At 32.6% G+C, this 16,145-nt stretch overlaps 1 protein-coding gene across 1 annotated transcript in view; it reads right to left on the reverse strand.

Moving 5' to 3' along the window:
* Positions 1 to 16,145, reverse strand: part of LOC129954134 (dorsal-ventral patterning protein tolloid) — a 210,977-nt gene that overhangs the window by 77,109 nt on the left and 117,723 nt on the right. The gene's annotated exons all lie outside the window — the stretch shown is intronic.

Raw genomic sequence — 16,145 nt, forward strand, 5'->3', positions numbered from 1 at the left:
GTTTTTAGGTCATATTAAAGATAATGTTGTGAACTTATAGAAAACATAAAGCTACAAATATTTAAATTAGTCTTGGAAATTTTAATAATAAGAATATGGACCTGCAAACGTAAAATATAGTTTTATCGTTGATTTCAATGCAAGAAAACATCAATTCAAATTTTTGTTTAATGAAAGCTTTTATTGGAAAACCCAGTACTTCATCAATACTATGTGCCACTTTATCATTTAATAACAGTATCAAATCGAATCTTACATAACCTCTACCGATTTCTACAAATAACTTACAACAATAAATTCCTGCGTACTGATAAGAAGAAATATAGTATTAAACTTCGTTCTTTGTGATTCTCATTAAATCGAGCTATAATCACACATAAAAAAAATGATATTATTTCCATATTAAATATTTCTTGGAACAGAAAGTTTGGAGGTATTTTAGCAACTCATATTTGAGATGAGAGCCATTATAGTTTAATGTTTAAAAAATTAACTGAAAATATATCTCTCCAAGAAAAACATTGTTTTCTTCTCTCATGTGCGGGATTTTCTAGTCACATCATGTGTGGCAGAAATCAAGTCCACCAAAATAACACACCCACATACTTACAAAGAGGCATAGGCAAGAACAAATCACCTAAAAATATCCTATAAGTTAATGACTCGATTCAATCTGTTTTCTAAAAGTGAAGTCTTCACATCAATCAATCTTGATGTATACCATTTGATTGATGTTCGACATCAAAACCAAAAGATAAAATCAATCTCTGCAACAAAATAATTACTTCCTAATTAATATTATCTACAAATATCCATCTACTACCATTAATAGCAACAACAAAAACAAAATAAAAACAAACAACAACAAACATAAAAATAACAAAAATATTTTTACTGCACTACAAAATATTAGTATAGATAGATACAACACTAATTGTATACAAATAAAACTTTATTATGACATAAAATGGAACATGTGCGGTAACTCAAGCACAAAGAGTGTGTTTATGGCAAAGTTACCCTCTGTTCAGTTTGCAGTATGTAAGGGACATTGTGTGTATTTATGCATTTAAGCCGTTCATTGAACGAAAGTGCTAATATTTCGAGAGGTAGAGTTGCAACGTTATTTAATTTAATAAATAAATGTTGACGTCTTGAAAACTTTGAGTGGAAAGTATTTTTAGAGAAAATGTATGATATTGAAAACTGGCATTTAAACCTTCTTATCTCAATAAAATCCCCTAACGTAATTTGTTTCTGTAAAACAAAATATCCTCTAAGTCAAATAAACTTTAAACCTATACTGATAGCGGTTTTGGTTTTTAAAAATTTAGGACTTTTGCCTCTCTTTAAATCTTTTTGTGTTTTGACTAAATTGAACATAAGTGGATTCTAACAATTGCAACCTTACTTCCCGAACTTTTGCTACAGACCATTTAATCTTACGTCCATCATCCATGATCACAAAAAATAAAGACAAATGTTTACAACAACTTAAAATTCCTTTATAGAAGTCTAACAGACATTTTTCAATTTATTAAAACTATGCATCTTTTGGATTGAAAATATAATATTACCTCGAAAATATCATCTTCCGAATTCAAATCATTTGCAATGCAAATAAATTCTATTTCAATGTTGGTATTTTTCTGCACAAGATTACAAAGCCAAGTTGCATCCAGTATATTATTTAGCATTTGATGTATTTTAAGGATGACTCCTTGTTGAAATATCGTTATATCTATTCCTACAAATATTCTATTACAATAACTTAATATCAACATAATATTCAAGAAACAAAGGGAAAATATGTTTATGTAAAAAATGCAAATGAAAACAAATATAGGAAGACCAATACACGAAATGTTAAATGTATGTACTAGACATTTTGTTGAATAAAATTGAGTTGAATAGAAACGCTTATTTCTAATTATTTTTTTGAATATTTTTGTATGTAAGAAGTGTAGTTTCAGAACAGGAAATTTGTTTCAAAATTAGTTTTTAAAGAAACAGAAAAAGATTTTGATTTTAAATTATCTTTATTTCTGTTAAATGTAATAGCTAATACTATCTTCAGTTAGGTCCTTAAAAGTAAGTGTTCGAAAATAATATTGGAAGAAGAACATGTCCAAAATAAAATTTGTATTTCTTTTATTCTATGACAGGACTATTGATTAAAGAACATAAGATCAGAGAAATTTGCATCAAACGAACAAACTCAAAAATACATAATTAAGTTATGAAAGTTAAATAGAAATTTAGACAACATTTTTTACATATAAGACAAAGGAGTTAAACGGTTTTTGTAGTCTCTTTATATAAGGACACAATAAGACCATTAGGATAGGAAAAGATGTTTAAAATGTATAGTTAGCGGTTATATTGGTTTTGAATTAATGAATATTGTAATTATAGGTTGAGACCGAATATGGTACATAATTTTACATTTGCGTAGTACGACAATTTAGTACAAGCGGAACATTCAATTTAAAGATATCAAACAAATCGAAACTACGGTGTTCAAACTTTCAACCTACAACAACTTGGAAATTGAGTTTGTAAGCAGGTTGTCATTGATAGTGTGTTTATTTAATTTAAGACCAAAGAATAGTTGTTAACTTTGACATTTCTTGACGTTTCAAATTCGCTATAATCTAAATCAAAGATTTTTAGGAAGATATTTGTGGGTGCTTGTGCACATATGTTTCTAACTCCGAACGTTCGGGATACCATTTTGTGACGCACAATTAATTAAAATAAATTTGGTATTACAGATTATAACATTGAAAGTTTCAAAAAAGACTTTTAAATAAATTAAGTGGTTGTTAACAATTAAAAAAAAAAGAAAACATTTTATTTAAAACCAAATGCCTCACAAATTTATAACGCTAGTGACTTCAATTTGTATTACACAATGTGTCGTGATACCAAATAAGTCTAGTTTGGAAAACAAGAAATTAAAAGTTTTTTTTATAAATAATCGAAAGTCGTGGATTTTCACGTAAAATCCTTTCAACCACTTCAATACTTTATGGAATCTTTGAAGATTGACTGGAAGTGGAGTGTTCACAGTCATAATAGTTGCGCGGAACCCCTGCAACCACGAACAAAATAAATTCACACTCGGCCCATCACGTATTAGTAATATACCGAAGTGTGAACACAACCCGCACGATCATTGATTCCAATGACACCACACCCCTCGCCACCAGCATCGTTTATTATATTTAGAAATAATTGTATTTAAAAACATAAATTTGCAACCAGAAAAAATATTATTCTTCAAATTTAGAAAACATAAAATAAGAATCTTAAAAACAATCTTATGTTCGATTCGAATATTTCGAGAATAATAGAAGACATTGACTTCCAAATTATTTCATTCTATGGTAAATTTTGCTCTTAATGCAAGATAATGTTTTTACAAAATAAAACTTTTAAAAAATTCTCATTAAATTGATATATCTAAGTGCCATTTTTCTTTTTCCATCAAGGATTAGCCGTATATATAAGAAATGATGTTGAGTACCAACTTCAAAAACAATATGGTTTCTGCTCTAATACAAACTTTAACTTCATGTGGTTAAAATTTACGGTTCATAAGCACATCATCCACGCATGTTTTTTATATCGAAGTCCAAATCTGGACTGAAATTTAATTTTTAACGATTTTGATGCTCTGTCCAACTAAATTCAAAGGATTTTCGCCCAATATCCTCACACTGAAATCGTCATTGCGGGCGATTTTAATGTACACAATTCTTCTTGGCTTCGTTATTCTGGCCAGTCAACACCGGAAGGAAGTTATGTTGAGGTCTTTGCTGAGTAAAATCAACTTACTCAGCTTGTCGATGAGCCAACTCAAATCCCTAACATTGCAGGTCAATCCGCCAACACCCTAGACTTGTTTATTACTTCTGATCCTAATAAATACAAAATCAGTGTATTACCGCCTCTAGGCACATCAGAAAATTGTATCGTATCTGCAAATTTCTCATGTCAAAAAAAACCTAGTTAAAGAATGGCAATATAAGAAAGCCAACTGGGACGGTCTCAATGAATTCTTCAGGAACTGTAACTGGTCACTATGTTTAATCGATAGTGAGGTAGATTCAAGCGCAGATATTGTTACAAATTTAATGAATGGAATGAAACATTTTATCACAAAAAGGGTAAAATCTAAAAAACAAGCTTCAAGGACTTGTAAAGGTTCATCAACATTTTTACCGAATAGGGTAGAATTTATCAAACCTAAAGAGAACTCATGGTTTGATTCGATCTGTAAAAAGGTAATTAGGATCAGAGATGTAAGCTTCCCGATTTATAAAGCCAACCCCACTGAGGAAAACCGGAATAAGTTCAAAAAAGCTGGAAAAACTTGGCAACATTCAAAGAAACAAATTTTTGAATGACCAGAAATTAAGGCAAACTACAATGTCCTAAAGGTAGTACAAATTTCTGTTCATTTGTAAAAAACGTACGAAACACCACGTGATCCTCGCTTCCAACGCTCGTCACACAATGACATTCAGTACAGTTTGCTGTCAAATCGACGCTACCTGAGAGTGTCTTGAGTCCTTCTATCCTTAAGAGCGTAAACGATTTTATGGGACAAATCTTCTTTCGCACTCGTGCAGTTGCAAGAGTACTGACATGCACAAATCTGCTGCCCAGATAGTATACCCCTTATTGTTCGAAAGAGGTGTTCTTCATCGTTGGCAAAACCACTGCGTAAGCTTTTCCATCTTTCCTACTCTACAGGTCTCTTTCCGATTGGATGGAAAACAGCATTTATACAGCCTGTCCCTAAAAAAGGTGAATCATCCTCCCCCTCTAACAATCGTCAAATAGTACTCCCGCCCCTTCTTTCCGAGGTCATGAAAACGCTGATAATTATCGGCTTAAGAAATATCTTGAAGAACGGAAACTTCTTAATGACCGACAGTATAGCTTTCGTAGCAATAGGTCCACTGGTGATTTCATGGTTTATCTCACCAAACACAAAGTAAGATTATTGCACTTGACATTTCAAAAGCATTTGATAGTTTCATACCAAGCTCTCTTATCGAAAATGCGTGCATTGAGTATTGATGAATCCCTTCTTCGCTGGGTTAGAAATTACCTTTCCGACCGTTCAATTCAAGTAGTATTGGACGCGTTTAAATCTGATATTCACAAAATAAACGCTGGTGTGCCCCAGGGCTCCGTTTTGTCTCAAACACTCTTCCTTATTTTTTTATAAATGATCTTTTGTCTGAAACTTCCAACGCACTAAATTGTTTCGCGTATGACAGTACCCTCAGCTTTTCATATTCGTTTTTAATGTTCTCATCCTTGTCCTTCGGATGTGGAACTTCAACGGCAGCGCACGATAAGCTCATTAAATACTGATATCGACATTGCCTGTAATTTAAAATGCGTTTATTCGTCCATAACTTGAATATAACTGGCATATTTGGGCAAGTGCCCCTAAAACAAGTTTAAGTATTTTCTACAGGATCCAAAAAAGAGCTTGGAATGTGATAGGCGATAGAACTATGACCGAAACAATTACGTCACTTGAACACCGCAGCAATGTTTCATGCCTTTCGTTGTTCTCCCGATATTTTTATAAACACTGTTCTGTCGAATTAGCCAACTGCATTCCGCCCCTCAAACGACTCAGAAGTAATAATCGTACTTCTAGGAATGCACATCAGTTTAACTTTGAGCTCAATAATTTTGCCTATAATTTTGATATTCAAAACTTTAAGACCAATGTGCATCGGTATTTCCTATTTAATCCTTCCTTATTTTCTTAAAACTTGCACTGTGTTTACCTTTAAACATGGTAAGGGTATTAATAACCCCTTGAAAATAAAAATTGTTTTTGACTTAATAACTTGAAAAAAAATTGATATTAATATCAAATGTTTTCTTTCACAAAATATTGTAGCTTACTTTGAGTTAATATTTTAGAAAAATATATACTTAAGATGAAACAACTCCTTATATAGTAAATTAATCACAGTAACAATAATATTAATGTATAAAATTTTTAGAATAGTTTCTATTAAATTCTCATTCTTCATTAAACTTCATTTTGTTAACAACTTAATTTTTATAATTATTATTGTTTTTTTATTGTTTTTTAAACTTCCTTAAATTTTTTTTGCAAAAACGTAAATCAAAAAATGCAATTGACAATTTTTTTTTAAACACGAAAACCGCCAAAAACCATAAACAAGTATTATGAGAACAGAGAAAGACATTAACTTTAAATGTTTTTACTTTACAAAAAATATGTATTGTTATTAATATTTTCTTAAGAGTATTAGAAAATCGACGGATGGTGAAGTTAGATACAAGTGGCATCCCAGCCTCTTTTTAAAATTTTATATTGCTAACTTTGAAAATTCAGGGATTGCTTCTTTTTAAAAACAGAGATCAGTTCAAAAAACTATATTTTATGAAAGCATTATTTAATACAAATTTAAATCATATGTCATTTCAACAATTACACATGCATTGATCTTATTTTCATAGAAAAATGTAGATAACTCTAGATTTCATATACACAAACTCATTGCACTCTCTTAGCAGATGATTTCCCAAGACCTAAAAACAAAACTAAATGAAACAAAACCACAACCAATAACATTTAAAATTTATTATTTGTACATTTTATCTGAGACTGTGGGACAACTACCGTCTCATGATGAAACTGCAATACTATAATGTACAACATTGTGTACTTTATACTGCATTTTATATCTTTCATTCAACATCAAACCAACTATATCAGCTGTGATAAACTTCATACTGTGAGACAAGCTGTCATCTCACCAAATGACAAATGTGTGCAGATGCAGAATAGAAAACGCCGCGAATTGTTTGAATTGTTCCTCCTCAGGACAGCCAGAAGAGTGGAGCTTCGCAGAACTTGATGGAGCGGTGACATGACGCGGTGGCAATCTATCGTATCTAACCTATATAGTTTAGTGAAGTTTTGTATGAGAGTGGTGCAGTATAAGTCGTGGAATATACATTTGTCAACAATGGTTTTTTGTGGTTACATTTTGATCGCATAAGCGCATGTTTCCAACAAAATCCACAAGCAATAATTTGTGTTTTTATTTTTTTCCAAGACTTATTACTACCAGGGACGTTTTTTAAAGGCCCATTTACTTAATTTATTTTTAAATAAGAAAAGTATTTTACAAAGTGTGGTTAAGTGAGTTGATAAAGTTTAACCGTAGCTAAGAATTCGCAAATTAATTGATGAACTTCAACCTCGGTTTGAACTCGGTTTAACTTCAAGTTAAGTTTCAAACAACGCAACCAAGTGCAAACTCTAACCATTTGATCTTGTAAAATAATCAAGTGAAAACTTAAATTAAAAGGTTCATAAATGTTTAAAAGACTAAATATCAGTTAAACAGCGGTTCACTCTCGGTTGAACCTTGGTTAAAAAATAGCGGAAATGCACAGGTTAAAGTTGCTGAAGCAAGGGTTTTAAAAAGCCAATCCGGTTTAAACCTTTTTTCTTTAAAATTTTGCCCTAATTAGTTACATTAAGTGATTTTTTATGATTATTAGGTTGAAGCTATAGTCTAAGTAAGAACAATAATTGATATGTTGACACTTCAATGCAAAGTGACATAAAGAATTTAGTGACATTTTGCGGTGAAATTCCTGAAGTGACATAACCTTGTCCCTCAATTTAAATAATTTCAGTTGTATTTTATATCAATTCCTAGAAACAGGCGAAATTCTTTCCATCAACAACCCAGCAAAAAGCAAAACTCTTCTTTGACTTCTCATAACAATTAAGGATAACTCCCGCACACCCTATGTAGTTACTCATTATTTAACTTTATATACGAAACTTGAGGAAACTATACACCAAAAACAACGTTCAAGCAGAGTATAGTACATATTTAATAATTTGTGGCTTTACGGTTTGGGTTTTCAGACCCAGAAACAAAGCCAGGAAAGGAGACAGACTACAATCACTCAAAACAGTTGAATCCTGCACCGATTTCCTTAACCCTTCACCATTGCCATATAACACACAAGGACATGACAAAAGATATGCCTCAAGCTGAAACTATACGCTATAAGGACAAGTGGTGTATGTATGGTCTGTTATGATGGAACCACTTTTTGGTTAAATTGCATGCTTGGATATCTCTCTCTTCTCGAATGTTTAAGGTACCTTCATAGATAGAGTTAGGGGAGTTCGTAGATCCTTCCTTTGCTGTTGAAGCCAGGAGCACAGCTTTCTAGAGACCATCATCATCATCATCAGAAAGGGAACCAAACGAATATCCTCCTGAACCTGATGCTGAATCAGTGCGGTTAAATTGAGAGTAGGTGGGCTGAGCATGGGTTTATGTGGATAGAGTGTGATGTATTTATGTGCACAGGATTTCTGTTTGCCCCATTTGCAATGACATAAAATATTGAACCAAGGAATGACATGTTTGCTTCACAACTTCGGTTCTATTTTAAGTGCGACGGAATTCTGTGTGCTTCGTTTCACTGGTTGTTTATTATATTTAACTTTTGAGCAGCCTGGTTGCATGGTTCTCTGGGCTCTGCAAGGATATACCAACAATGCCCCATCAATGGCATATTTAAGCAGTAAACAAAAATACTCTTGAATATTTACTTAGTTACTTCCTCCTACCAACATCATATATAACTGATGGTCGCTGGTGTACTATGAATAGCTACAATGCTGCTTAAAAACTTCTTAATGGCTTAATATTTACTTTATCAAAAGTTTCACTTTGAAATATAGAGCCCGATAAAGATTTCCACATTCGTGTAGTGCGGTTGAAAAACGATTATCTTTACTTAAAGAAAGTGGCCATCTCAATAAATCGATTTAAAGCCAGGAGAACTTGTATTACAAATTCTTGATGAGCTCAATGGAAAGCTGATGGTAATTATTACAAGTTCAACTGGGTTTTTTGACAGAACATTGCTCATACAAATATCGATAAAATAAGGAAAGACTTAATAAATGTCCTCTAAGAATCCTGAATATTTTCATCAGCACTGTGTAGATATTTTGGGCAAGATGAATGTGATGGTCCGGTGTGTCCTCTTCTGTATAATTGTCACACAGTCTAAGTGGGTTTTAAATTGCAAGTGATAGTCTGTAATTGTTCTTGTCCAACCTTAAATATGTACATTGTACAACTACTTACATAGTACACGACCCAATGCAGTAGTAACTAAATTCTAACAATTTGCTACTGCAAACTACATATATTTACATTTGCATATTAAAATATTTTTCCAATCAAGATGAATTTTGATATAAACAACAAATCAAGAAAATATATTCGTTTTCTAAGAAAGATACAAAATTTGTCGGAACACATAATTGGAATGTTTCATTGATGTTATACACATGTGTATTGTGTTTGAATTTAAATTTTAGAAGTCATAGATTAATAGATCTTGTTGCACTTAAATTAAATCACATTATTAAGACTTGAGATGCATCTTTGATGAAAAGACAATATGCAAAACCAAGTAAAACATTATATAATCTTCTTTTAAGGAAAAGCATATATTTTAGATTAATTGGTTTTTAGGGATTATGTTATGGGATTTCTTCAACTTAATTCATGCCTTTTAAGAAGTGTCTAAGGTACTTACATATTTTTAATAATATTTTCATACAACATCTTAGAAGATATGATTACAAATATTATGTAAAATGTAGACTTACGAAGCAATTTCAATATTATTTACATTCCAAAACTCTGAAGTATTCATAATACTACATATTGAGGTGAACTATCTACTATGAAAATAAAATGTTGCACATACGCTACAGTGTATACCTTTACGATACTAAATGAATTGTTCGATAGACAGAAGGTTGCATATTTCAGCAAATGGGAGACTGTTCAATTCATTGTGAATTTAATGACTCGGACCATTGTATAGTATCTGCAAAATTTCTCATGCTAAGAAAAATAGTTAAAGAAAAATGTCTTTCCAGAACTGTTTGGCAATACGAAAACGCCAACAGATGCAGTATCAACAATTTCTTCCTCGTCTTCCTCGTCTTCCTCGACGTAGATTCCAGCAGATTTGGTTACAAACTTAGTAATTTGTGGAACGAAACATTTTATTACAAATAGGGTAAAATCTACGAACCAAGCTTTAAGTACTTATAACAAACATATCCGATGAACCAAATTTTTATGTGAAGAAAAATCATGGACAAAAATACGACAATTCCCCAAAGGTAGCAAACATTTTAAATCATTTGCAAAAAACATGTATACCACATCATAATGGGTTCCGACTTCCAACATTCGTTTAAAATGTCAATCCCTATGCAAGCTTGATTGATAAATCCAATTTACGAGCAGCTGTTAATTGACGCAACCAGAGAATTTCCTGCACTTGAGAGCGTAAACAATTTTATGGGACAAATCTTCTTTCACATTGATGCAGTTGCAAGAGTATTGAAAGGCCTTGACAAACACAAATTCACAAGCCAGGATAGTCCTATCCCTATTGTTCTGAGGAAGTAGTTTTTAACTGCTGACGAAACCGCTGCGTAAGCTTTTTTATCTTTTCTACTCTACTTTTTTCGATAGGATGGAAAACAGAATTTGTCTAAAATAGGTGATTCCTAATCCACCTTTTACTATCGTCTAATTGCACTCACGTTCCTTCTTTCCTAGGTTCTGGATATTTTGATTGATAATCAGCTTAAGAAATAATATACAAAAACATAAGCTTTTTAATGACGGGCAGTATGACTTTCTTGGCAATAGATCTACCGATGATTTGATAATTTATCTAACTAAACAGTGGAACAATCATTTAAATAGTTTTGGAAAAAGTAAGAGTCTTGCAATTGATATTTTAAAAGCATTTGATAGAGTGTGGCACTAAACTCTCTTATCGAAATTGCGTGTGTTTGCTATATATTAATGAAACGCTTCTTCGTTAGATTAGAAACCGTATTTCAATACAAGTAGTATTTGATGGGTTCGAAGATTTAAATATGATATCTACAAAATAAACCCTAGTGTGCCCCAGGGCTCCTTGTAGAATTTAATGATTCAAATCCATGTTCGGCACTTCCATAGAGGAAACCAATCACCTTTCAACTCTCCATATGTGGTCAAAAACTTGAATATAATTTGTATATTTGGGCAGGTGTCCAAAAAAGACCAAGTCTTGTGAATAGAATTCAAACAAAAGCTTTGAAAATGATAGGCGATAGCACTATAACTGAAACATTCACATAACCGCAATGTTGACCGATATTTCTCCAAAAAATGTTTTGTTGAATTAGAATATTGCATTCCCCCCTTCCCCTCAAACAATTCAGCATTATTAATTGCACTTTCAGGAATGCTCATCAGTTTAACCTTAAGCTCGACTTTGGACGTACTATGAATTATAGAGATTCTTCTGTTCATCGCACATCGAGAATGTGGAATACTTTGCCCAACTCTGTTTTTCCTTCTTATTCGAATACAAAACTTTAACAGCAATATGCAGCGGTATCTCCTTTTTAATCCTTCCCTATTTTCGCACTGTCTTTAAACTGCTGAATATGTTAAGAATATTAATAACACCTTGAGTGCCCTGTTAATTATGAAGAAAACATAGGATTTTATTATTTTTGGCACTTAGGCTTATTAAACAATTTTAAGCCGGTAACTTTGTTTATAATTCAAAACTTTTGTGGCATAGACTATGAGCTTAAGACTCTTTGGTTAATAATTTAGGTCAAAAATGAAAAGAATCGTTAACGAAACATTAAAAATCAAATAAATAATAAATTATCAAAAATTAAAGTCATAAAAATTGAGTAAATCGAAATTACAAGAAAAACGAGATTAGCAGGAACTTACAATATTGTTTCTTTATAAAAACCGTGTACAATGATTTAAACTCTTTTCTACTTGCTAACGACGTAGTTTGGTCTTTCATCCCTGCAGATGGTTGAAGACATTTTTTTCCACATTCTCGATGTGCGATTTAAGAATGAATCTCTATACTTGACAGTACTCCCGAAATTGAGCTCACGGTAAACTGATGACCATTCCTGGAAGTGCGAGTATTACCGCTGAATCGTTTAAGGGGTGGAATGCAACTGGCTAATTTAACGGAACATTATTTGTAAAAATATAAATACAACAACGAAAGGCATAAAACATTGCGGCGGTGTTCTAGCGATGTAAATGTTTCAATTATAGTTCTGTCACCTATAAATAAAGCCCTTTTTTTATTCTATCCAAGAGATTTAAAGTTGTTTTATATTTAAGTTTTGGATGGATGTATACTTTGTAAATCAAAAGGGTGGCAAACATTTCTTGCACCGTCGGATCATAAGCAATATCAAATGTGATCACCCCATAAAAGGTGATCTGTGATACACATAACGAGAACTGACAGTTGATTAGTTTCCTGGAATTATAGATAGCGGCATCGGGGGTATGTTACCCTTTAAGGACAGGAGACAACATTAAGTTTTCGAAGCTACAAATTCTACACGGTTTCTGACTCTCCATTGGACAATGCTGTCAAGATCAGTATTTAATGAGCTTATCATACGCTGCTGTTTAAGTTCCACTTGCAAACTGCTAGGATGTGAGTCTAGAAACGAATATGAAAAGCTGAGGGTACTGTAGTCAGCAAAACATTTTAACGGATTAGAAGTGGCGGACACAAGATCATTTATGAATATAAGGAAGTTAGTCACAGATAAAACGGAGCCCTGGAAGACATCAGAATTTATTTTATGAATTTCAAACTTTGAAACCTTTCTAATCCAATGAAGAAGAGATTCATCAATACCAAAAGCACGCATTTTCGATAAGAGAGCTTGGTATGAAACTATCAAATGCTTTTGAAATGTCAAATGCAATAGTCTTACTTTCTGTTTGGGGAGACAAATCATGAGATCACCTGTGGACCTATTGCTACCAAAGCTGTACTGACGATATTTCTCTAACTGATAATTAATCAGCGTACCCATGACGTTGGAAGAAAGTGACGTAACTGCAAATGGACGATAGTTAGAGGGAGAGTAGAATTTCCCTTTTTTAGGGCAGCCTGCACTAATGCTACTTTCTATCCGCTCGGAAACGGAAAGAGACCTGTAGAGTAGGAAAGATAGAGAAGTTTACGCAGTGGTTTTGCCAGCAGGGAGATTCTATCCGGGCCAGCAGATTTATGTATGTCAAGGTCTCTCAGTACTCTTGCAACTGCACGAGTGTAAAAGAATATTCGGACTCATGACAATCTCCGGTAGCACAGCAAACTGTGCTGCAAGCAAATTGGTTTTATCAATCGAGCTTATGTACATAAGGAGTGTCATTGTGGACGACCGTTGGAACCGAGGATGACGTGGTGTTTCGTACGTTTTTTACAGATGACCAAATATTTTTACTACCTTTGGGACATTGTAGTATTTTGTGAATTAATTTATGATCATGCAAAAATTTGGTTCGTCGAATATAAATGTCTTTCTAGCTTGTTTGAACTTATTCCAGTTTTCTTCAGTCAGGTTGGCTCTAAAACAACGGAAACTTACATCTCTGGTTTGAAACTCCTTCAGGTTTCATAAAAATGTAAATAAGCTAATGCAGGCTTACTTTATTTGATGGTTGCTTGGCCTACTTTTAATATAAAGAGATACCGAAATCCAGAATCCATAAACCCAAAATCTAGAATAATCAAATTATTTTACATTATTTTTAAGTTAAAAATACTTATCAACATTCAAATGAACAAACTTCTTCTGGTTTTTGAAGAATATTTGTGATTATAAATTTTATAAGACATTGAGTTTGTATAGAATTTCTTTCTGAGAACTGTCCTGATTACAAACTATAGGTTATACCTAGAACACGCTTTAATCTTTTGTAAAACAAGAGATAGACTTTAAGGACCCTTTAAATGAAATTTCTTAAACATTTTAACTACAGAACTTAAAGAAAATTAGCTCTAGTTTGTAAGCTGTACAGAAAAACAGGCAATTGAAAGACTTATCATATTTGGTTTGTTGTTTTCATACTTCCTCAGAATTTCAAAAACATTTCAATTCCTACTTCGTATTAAAGATCACTTTGATGTTACTTTAAATAAATCCCTCTTTCAACAAAAAGATTATATCTATCGTCTTAAAACTTCTCTCTCTCTCCCCAAAAAGTAAAAACGAACTTTATTTAGCAAGGATTTACTGTTGGAAAGAAAAATCTCTTAACAATAGTATTATACTATCAACATAACAAGGACATTCCTACACATAAATGAAAATTAAGCTTATTAAGGAGATTATGTAAAATACACTTATGTGGAGTGAGGACTGAAAATTTCTTTGCAATTTCACCTTATCTCCTTTTCTTTTTCATACAAACACAAACCCTTTCACCAAAAAAAAAAGAAGAAAGAAATGAAGAAAAAAAAAATGGTCATCACTTTGGTTTAAATAAACCCTTGGAATTCAAATTAAATTTAAAACCTGTACGCAAGGGTAGGTAGAATAACTCATTCAGAAGAAGGGAAATTCTTGTAGAATATATATATCCACTTCCTGGAAAAGGTTCAAAAATGATACTTGAAAAGCTCCACACCACACCACACCATATATACCCTTTAAGAAAATCATAAAGCATACCTTTTATATAGTGATGCTATATTCATTTAAACAAGTTGCTCTTTATTCAAAGGTTTTATTCATATTTCCAACACATAAAACTCTACTCTACATACAAGCCACACTCAACACGTTCGTCGTTTTGAATAAGAAAAAACTTTTTGCTTCGTTTCCTCTCCGGCAAACTTATTCCGGTCCAAAGCAAAGAAAAAAAAATCAAAAATATCTACTTTTTACATTAAAGTATCTTTCAGATAGAAAAAGGAAGAACAAAAATTCAGATTTAAATGAGTGAATCCCTTCAGACATTAATTTATACCATATTACCATACCTCACATAACCATCATTGCTGCCGACAGCACTGAAGACCGACAACCGACACAACGAACGTTGACGTTGACGACGACAAAAGTCAGCCCCTTGTTGTTACCGTACCGCGTTCTACTTCACTCTTCCTCTGTCTTCCGCTCTAACCGCACCACAGCACAAAATCTCTTTCTTTTTTTATTTTGGTTTGAAAAGGACTCGGTCAAACGAAAAGTCAGAGATATGGTCTGAATTAATGATGACTTCACACCCAAAAGTTTTCACTTTCAAAGCTAAAATATAAGAGTAGTTTCGTCAGCCGCCGACAACATTGTGATGTAAATTTATATGTAAATAATTAACCTACATTTAGTGTTGCCCTATAAGAGCCCATCTGCATCCCCTACATAATGTCGTCTTCTCTTCAATCCCATTTCCATTCTAACTCACTGAAAAGCGCTCTTATCGAAATGCTTCCACATTTAAAAAAAAAGCCGCACTTTTTATATTATCACCCCAATTCCTATTCTCGTCTCCGTATCGTACCGGTAACGGTTCGCACCCCATAAATTAAATGAATAAAAATAATAATACGAATATTGGCCCAAATATAAATTCAGTCTAAAAGATGACGACGGAAGCTAATATTTTCTTATGTTTCCCCATGTCACCTCTCATGACACGCAAAATAGAAAAATAAACAAAAAATTAAATTCAGAAAAGTTTTGAAGCAAATATTTGCATTTTTGTCTATTTTTTCCCCGTTTTTGTTGAGAGGGAGGGCGGTTGGAAACAATTATGGAAATTATTTTGAACTTTTGTGCGGAATTTAATTATGTATATATATTTTTTTCGTCTGTTTCAAAACAATAAAGTTTAAAAAACTAGAGAGGTGTAGCTTTATTCATATACCCGCATTTTTGGTTTAGGGTTTTGCACTACAAAATAGCTCATGTAGAGGCTATGTAAGAATGAAGTTGGTAAATTCTTTAATTTACCTCAAATATTTTTATATTTTTTTGTATCAACTTTGTTAAAAGTCTGAAATATTTTCCTTTCATTCATTCTGTGCACTTTTTGCATCATCAAAATGGTGGATGAGAGTGGGAGCATATCCTAAACGGATCCATGGACATACAAGAGCAGGATATAGGGACTCAAAGGGGGAGTTTAAATTCTGAGAATCCCTGAAACAAGCGTCTACAA

The sequence above is a fragment of the Eupeodes corollae genome, chromosome 1 (assembly GCF_945859685.1).
Source record: "Eupeodes corollae chromosome 1, idEupCoro1.1, whole genome shotgun sequence".
Classification (NCBI taxonomy): Eukaryota; Metazoa; Arthropoda; class Insecta; order Diptera; family Syrphidae; genus Eupeodes; species Eupeodes corollae.